The sequence below is a fragment of the Manis pentadactyla genome, chromosome 9, assembly GCF_030020395.1.
Source record: "Manis pentadactyla isolate mManPen7 chromosome 9, mManPen7.hap1, whole genome shotgun sequence".
NCBI classification, from domain to species: Eukaryota; Metazoa; Chordata; class Mammalia; order Pholidota; family Manidae; genus Manis; species Manis pentadactyla.
The window spans coordinates 126,555,408-126,563,728 of NC_080027.1; positions in this window are offsets into that span (position 1 = coordinate 126,555,408).

Genomic DNA, 8,321 nt, shown 5'->3' on the forward strand with positions numbered 1-8,321 from the left:
GGCTGGGCGTTTGTGTTTCCCTGGAGAGGATCCTGCCTCACTCTGTCTCTCTGAGAAAGTGCTTTCCATGCAAAGGGCCAGGACAGACCTTGGGCACCTGTGAAGGATTTCAGCGGGGCAGGGGCTCCGCGGGATCTGCCGTTGCAGCATATCCACCTGGCAGCAGTGTGAGCAGCCTGGGCATAGGCAGAGGGCGGTGGGTCTGGGAGAGTAGCTCCGTGAGGGACTCTTGAGGGGCTCGAGGGCCGATGGGGCTGCAGGCTGTAGGGTCTGGGCCTGGGGAAAGCTGAGTTGAGTCTGCAGTTGGGAGTCAAGCTGTTGAAATAAATGAGGTCAGTGGTCTGCGGGGGGGAAGCGACTTTAAGTTATTCATCCTTCATGGACGCACCCTTTTCTGAAGTGGATCCCCTGGGACAAGCCCACCTCCCGCTTAGCAGCAAAAAGGCCAGTTTCTTGCCTTCCCTGCTTCTTGCTAGAATGGGCTTTGGGGTGTGGAGCAGCCTCCTGGACTCCAAACAAAGGGTGATGAACACCAGTGCGGTGTGAGAAAGCGAGTGACTGAGGGTGGGGTGACACTGCCTCTCGCAGCCCTGGTGGCCGGGGTGCTTTGCCTTCAGTATATTGGAGAGAGGCCTTAAAGTGATTGTTGGTGACAGATCACAATGTGATTTTGGGGCCAAGACTTGCGCAGATTTCACAGATTTAAGAAACATTGCTGTATGTAGAATATTTCCATCCCTTAGGTATTTGAAGAGTTTCTCAGCAACTTCATCTATAAAAATAAAAGTAGTGATGCGAGTATCCAATATCCAAACTGTTTTATTGTAATAATAAGGCATCCACAGGCCTGTGAACTAATGACTGGAAAATAATCCCAGTTCATCTCATTAGGGATGTATTTGCAATAATATTTTACTTTTTATATTTAATGAGTGTTAAAGTCTGTGATATACTCATGATGCTCTAATCAATTGTGTGCTACTAATAATTGGAATTTATTGCTACTCAATTCAGAAAATTTTTTTGTGTATGTAGTGGATTATGGTCACAGAAACTTTCTTATTTTAATTTATGTGCATAGTGTGCGGATGAGACATGAAAAGGTTATTGCTGAAAGGTTTTGAAGCCTAAAAATAAATTAGGTTTAAAATCTTTGGGTGATACAAAAAGTTGTGCACAGATGTTGACAGCAGCATTATTCATAACAGCCCAAAGTGGGCACAACCCAGGTGTGCACCGACTGACGGGCATGTAAACACAATGTGGTGCATCCCTACGATGGAACATTATTGGGTAATAAAAAGGAATGAAATGCTGCTTCATCCTACAACCTCGAAAACATCATGACGAGGGAAAGAAGCCAGTTGCAAGAAACCACATGTTGTACGGCTCATCCTTCATGGACGCACCCTTTTCTGAAGTGGATCCCCTGGGACAGAAGAGGCGAACCTACAGACAGACTGTAGACGAATGGCTGCTTAGGGTGGTGGCTGGGAGCAGGGGACAGGGAGTGATTGCCAGTGGGTACGAGGTTTGTTGTTGGGGTGAGGAGAATGTTCTGGAACTGGTTGTGGTGATCGATGCACAATATTAAATATGCTAAAAACATTAAACGGTAAACGTTAAGGGGATGACTTGTCTGATATGTGATTTATATCTTATAAAGCTTGTTATCTGCGCGGTCAGTGGAATGGAAGTAGGAGTTAAAACAGAAAAAAGAATGATGTACGATGAAGAAGGTCTGAGCGTGTACAAAATGCTGTCACTGGGGCCTTTGCAAACCGTTTAAACTTGGGTTAAACAAATATGGGTGTCAAATTAGACATTGCATAGGTGCATGTGGTTTCTGTTTCATGGGATTCATGTGCTGAAAAAGCCTTAGGCCCAATGGACCAGCTGTCCTAGAGAGAAGGGTAACTTCTGTGAGAAGAGCACCGAAGGACAAGCAGGAGCACCGGCCCCTAAGGGACACACAGGAGAAGCCGAGGCAGGAGGAGAGCCAGGGGCCGTCGCTCCCTGTGGAGGAGTGTGTGGCGTCACTGGATCATGGCGGCCAAAGACTCAGCGCCATCCGCTGACTCGGTTGGCATTTATGAGGCCATTATGAGCTCGCTGGCCTTGGCACCCCGTTTCAGTAAATCCATGGCCGTCCAGCACAGAGACTGGCGGCTGGAACAGAGTTTAGAGAGGCCAGGAGAGCGGACGGGGGAGGGAGTGAGGACATCCACTGTGGGCTGCTCTCTTGAGAAGTTGGAACGCAGAGATAGTGGGGCAGCCGTTTGGTAACTTTGGGGAGAAGTGGTGTAAAGGGAGTTGTTTCTGTGCTGCAGATGCAATCAACTCGAGTGTTTGCAGACAAGGTAGAAAGCTGGTGAGTAAGAGCGAAGAGAGCAGCTCGCTTCTGCTTTGTGCAACATGCCACGTCAGCCGAGGCCACAGCGGCCAGAGCCCGCGCCCCCTCCGGCGGCTGGGAGAGGGGCCCCTCCTGCAGGCAGCGCCCCCCCCCCCCCCCGTAGACACCCAGCTCCCCACGCCGCGTTTCCAGGGTGGGCGGGCCAGGCTACCGCAGGATGGGCTGTGGTAGATCAGCACCTTGACGCTCAGCATTCCTTTGGGTCGGACTGATTTAGGGTGAGAGTGGCTCCCCAGTTGCTTGGGCAGGAGCAGAAAAGAGATTTTCAGGTGAAATGCTTTTCTCACCTTGGTTCATGTGAATTAAACTCCAGAAGCTAAGAAACCTCCCCGCCTCCAACGCTAAAGGGCTGGGCCGGGGCGGGCGGGAGGTGGGGAAGCTGCCCCTTCTGCTAAGGGTGCCGGCAGAATGGGACCAGCCTGGCCTGGGCCGGCCAGCACCTCGGGGCCCACAGGTCAGGGGCGAGCGGGGAGGTCGCCTGAACACCCCCAGGAATGGGGAGTTTCTGCCTAGGGGCCCCTCGAGCTCACTGGAACCTATTTCATTGCTTTTACACTTATGAAATGCTCTCAACAGCTGCAACAGAAAGAAGAAAGGAAGTGTTTAGTAATATTCAGAGAGGCATGGCCAGGACAAGTGGCCTGCGTCATCCCTGCCACAGGGGGAAGAGACCGAGCAGGGCGTCCTTACATCCCTCCCCCGTCTAGGGCGGCAGGACGCATTTGACGGTCACACCGGCCACGCGCGGTCCTGGTGAGGGGACGGACTTCCTGCCCCGAGTCCCCGCGGCCCTCCTGTGTGCCCCTCTCAGGGTTTATGATCGGGCCTGGAGACTTGAAGACTGGTAAGGAGGCCGGGCGATGCTGTGCTCCCAGGTAGATGTATTTGAAATTCCTTGGAAGTCAGCGAACAGTTTTCCACGATGACCTTGATGTGAGCATAGGGACAGTAATGGAAACCATTATAACAGAGGGAAGTATTTATCTTTGTTTTTGAATTCATACTTAATATTGTTGTTGTTATTACCACAATGCTTTGTACCTGGGTACTAAGTCACCCCTGTGTGCACAAAGGGGACTCGCAGCCTCCCCAAGTAGCAGTTCCTATGTAGCTGTCACAGGGCCTCGTCCCTGGGTGGGGTTCGGGGGTTTGGTGAACTTGGATAGAGAAAAGATGGTATTTTCAGTCCCCACATCGTTGTTTCCTTGGAGAGCGTGGTGACGGCAAAGCAGAGCAGAATTAGCTGTACCTGGACTGTCACCAGGAAGTCACACGTGTTTGCAGACTACACATCAAATCACAGTGTTTGCAGCTCTCCTGAAATGTGTGCAGGCTTACCACCACTTGAGAGAATGACAGTTATCTGACTGCTGCTGGGTCTTGTCAGCTAATACGTCAATAAAAAGGCACATATGTTACTACATCAAATATATGTGTGAATAGTTTGACAGCTGTATTTCATAATTAGTTTTTTCTCAGTTAACGCCTATTTTACCTTATTCTGAGGTTTCGCAAGGCCGCCGAGGGACACTGAGGCAGCAAGGAAGGGTGAGAACCCCTGTACGTGCGCGGCTCCTGGGGAGACTAGGAGCTACAGACCCGATCAGGGCGGGGCTGAGGGGCGGCTCGCAGTGAACCCAGGAGCTACCGGAGCCCAGCGGGGACTGAGCTCGGCCGCAGGGGCGGCCTCTGGAGGGAAGCGTGGAGGAGGAGAGAGAAGCAGGCGGTCATTTCCGGGGAGGGACCAGAACGAGTGCTGGGGCCTGAAACCACACGCGGGGGGCAGAGTGTTAACGGCTGGCTTCCTGTGCTGAGTCCTGGGGACTCAAGAGGGAACCAGAGGCAGCCTAGGAGGTCCGTAAGCTCACTTTTCAGAACACCTTTTATGGAGACGGCATTTACAGGGTCAGTTTCCTTGAAAAAATTCAATGAGATGATAGAATGTTTAAAAACAGTTTTATTGATGTGTGCATTTTAAAGAGAGCCTTATCGATGTGTAATTCCCATACAATAAATGCACGTATGTGCTGAGTTTCGGCATGTGTATACACCGTGGAAACGTCACAGCCAGAACACCGAGCACCTCTCGCCCTCGGCACAGGTTCCTCGAGCCCCTGCCGCTTCTCCGCCCGGCACCTGCACATCCACTCGTCAGACGGGGCCCTTGGCTCTTCCAGATTTTACGGGAATGGAGTCGCACCAGGCACCCCTTTTGGTCCTGCTTATTTCACGAGCATAACGCATTTCACCCAGGTTCTTACGAACCAAGAAAGGGTGGGGGGACTTCTACTGCTCACCAAACGGGAGCAGGGGCGAGGATGTGTTGGGAATGTGCTCTGAGCGTGGCCAGAGCGCCTTGCAGCCCAGACGCCCTTCCCGTCGACGCTCCATTGAGCGTGTTTAGAAATGATTTAGACCGGAGAGAGCTGGTGGCCGCGAGCACTTTGCTGGGGGGCCTTTGCGACCACAGGCTTCCTAATAAGGTCTGTGGGCGCTGCAGGATGAGGCGTTAAGAAAGCATTCGGTGAGCCATCTGTTTTTCCCCACCGTCTCCTTGTTTGGAAGATAAGGGGCAAGGTTATTTTCCAAGTTTCGTAAGTTGGAAATGAGGTATAACGAGTTTGGGAGAATTATTTCCCAGGATCGAAGTGAGTCAGGCGCAGGCTGGCGGCACCCAGCCCTGCCCGACCCCTTATGCTGGTCCTGCTGGTGGGCTGGGCTCACGGTTTTCAGAGAAAAGCACAGTGATTTCACTTTCACTTTTGTTCTGTGGGTGGTGATACAATTTTAAATTGGAGGAGTTAGTGTTTTCTTCTCCTTCTTTCTTTTTAAAACTCTCCCCTTTCCACTTGGTAAACCCCAACACCTGTGCTGACGCGGTCCAGCTGAGCTCAACAACTGAACCGCGGTTCCGTGCAAGCCTCCTTCCTAGGCGCTGGGGAGACGCCGACCTGGGCGCATCCTGGAAGGAGCTCCGAGGCAGGAGGACCGAGGAGAGCTGAATGGTATTTCCTTCCCTCTTTGGGGTCCTGAGAGGTTTGAGAACCTGGTGAAAGTTGTGGGTCCTCCCTCGCAGGAAAACATGGGTATGTGCACACACACAGGACTTTGCAATGACTCCGGGGTGTGTGGGCCCCCCGCCCCCCAACGTGTGTCTGTAGGAGTGACTTCAGGGTGAGTATTTCTGGCACGGAATGGAGTAATAGTGCCCTGAAAGAAGCACGAAGCCGGAGTCACTGCTGGAAAGAGGGATTAGGGAGAGAGAAGAGCCAGGTGGGTGGGAAGCGGGGGCGCTGGGGGTGGGCGGTGTCCTGAAGGACAGGCCTGCCGAGTGAGGGGCGGGGTATTCGCCTCCGGAAGACGGTTCCAGGCGGAGGCAAAAGTCAGAGTGGGAAGCAGGAAAACTCCAGCAATCCAACCAGCCCAGTTTGGCTGGAGGAAAATTGCATGACGAGGATTCTTCGGCAGCAAACACAGGGTCGTGCTGTGAGGACGCTGGGGCCTCAGTGAGTACCCCGCCTCTGCCCCCAGCAAAATGCTCTGTGACCCTGCGTTCCTTTTCTAGGTCGGGGTCTTGGGGGTGTGAATATGTGAACGACGTGTATTTATTGTAATGAATTAAGGAAGTTACAAAAAATCAGAAATTCTCAGATGTGATCTGATCTCCGTTGACAGCTGATCTGTTCTGTTCTGGCTTGTGAGCAGTCACATCACGTTCCCCACTCTGACCCACCGCCCCAGGTATGAGACAAGGCCCACAAATTTACCACGATTTATATAATTCTTCTCTTTACATTCTTTATGTTTACTGAAGGCATAACAAACATCTTCCACAAATATTTTTCTTAATTTTTAAGGAATTTATTATTTCCTTAGGGTAGGTATAGAGGAGGACTTATTGGTCAATCCCTGTGAACTTCTTTAGAAGATGAGTAGGCTCTCTATTTTTTTTTTCATTAAAAAAAAACTGGAATATAGTTGATAAGTAGACCTACATTAGTCCACAGCCTTCTGAAGGGCTGTCTGCCTGCTATCTTACTTCCTTCTGTTATTTCATTAATTTTCTCTGTGTCCTTTGTCCCCTCCCTAGCCTGTTTCTTAAATGGTCGGCTCCCCAGACCCCCACCTCCTGGGCTTTCCTCCCTAAATACACTCCTCGACCGCCACTCACAATAAGCGAGCCTGTGTCGAACGCCTGATGTGGTCTCACCCGGACCCTGTCACGTGATGATTAATACCTTCATTTTACAGATGTGGAAACCCGGAGAGGTAAGTCACTTTCCCAAGGGCATCGCCCCGAAGGCTGTCGGGGACCATCCCACGTCCATGAGCCCAGGTCTGCATGTTCAGCTCCCACCCGCCCAAGCTCTCGAGCAGCGTGTCCTGTCACCCAGCACGCATTTCTGTTCGGGGTTTCTACCGGCGCCTCAAAGCCCCGTCACCAGAGCTCAGCTCTCCACTGTCGTGTCCAGCCCTGCCCAGTGTTAGGGTGAGTCCCCGGTCCGCCCGTGACAGCTGTCTTTCTTCTACTCCCCCTGCCTACCCCCGGTTTTGGAAGATTTGATGTGGCCCACGGTGTCCTCCCAGCCACGGGAAGGTCACTATTTGAGGACATGTAGTGTGACTTCCATGGGTCTCCTGCCTCCCACCATCCTCCTCACTACCGGCAAGCTGAGCTAACAGCTTTCCATGACCTGTCACATTGCCACCTCTCCTTGAAGACTTCCAGTGCCCCCGCCCCACCCCAGAGTACAGCTCCACTGTCCGCGCGGCCCGCCGGTGCGCCACGATGACCGCCTCCCTCTCCTCTGGCCCTCCCTGCACCCGTGGCCACCACTCAGGCTTCCAAACCCAGGGAACCACGTGCAGCCAGGACCAGGGGGAGCCGGGTCAGGCGGCCGAGGCCCCTTCACCGGGCTCCCTTCTGCTTCCCCTGTGAGCTCCCCACCCCCAGGGTCCGGGCTGACTCCTGTCCTTCCAGCTCAGGCTGGGGTGGCAGGACCACGAGACCCCTTTCCTCCCTTCTCTGTCCTCACCGTCCCCTCCTCAGGCCCCAGTCCTCCATGAAAAGTATCAGATTTTATTTTAATTGTCTGATTACCGTTGCATCTTTCTGTTTCTTTGACTAAAAATTTGAGGGCAGAGCCTGAGTAATTTAATCATTTTAGGATTCCTGTGGACTCAGTAGATGCTTGGTGTTTGCTAAATAACCTGGGGTGTTTCCCGGCAGCCTCAGTGTGCCCGTGGGCATCCCACAGCCGTGTGTCTGCCATAGGGGCCCCTGGACTTACCAGAGGTGGCCTTACAGGAATGTAGCAGCCAAGTCTGTGAGTAAGAATTCACTGGATTGTAGTGTTTTGAATTGTGAAACTACTGCCTGTTTTAATCAGATAGCTTTTGCTAGTGACTCCCCCCCCCCCACCACCAAATTTAGTGGCTTAAAACAACTTTATATTTAGCTTATGGTTCTGTGGTCAGATGACTCTGGTCTGGGCAACTCAGCTGATGTCTTCTGGTCTGGCTGCATATCTAGAGTCAGTGATGGGTCAGATGATGTCCAGATAACTCAGGAAGGGCTCACTGATAGGTCTGGCTGTCGGCCAGCAAGCCTCAGTGCACCTCCATGCCGCCTCCTGAGCAGGCTAGCTTGGGCTTCTGCACATGTGGTGTTAACGCCCCAGATGCAGCAAATGTAAACCCTCATGGGGGAATTAAAGCCACTGCTTGCATCACATTTCTTTCACAAGTCGCAGGACCAACTAAGACACAAGGGATGGGGAAATAGCCTGTGCTCTGATGGGAAGGGCCGCAATATCACATTCAGGGGGGAGATTTTGGGGTCATTTTTACAAGGACCTCACCAGTCCCTGAATGCATAAATTCAACAGTATCTGATAGATATTAGGCA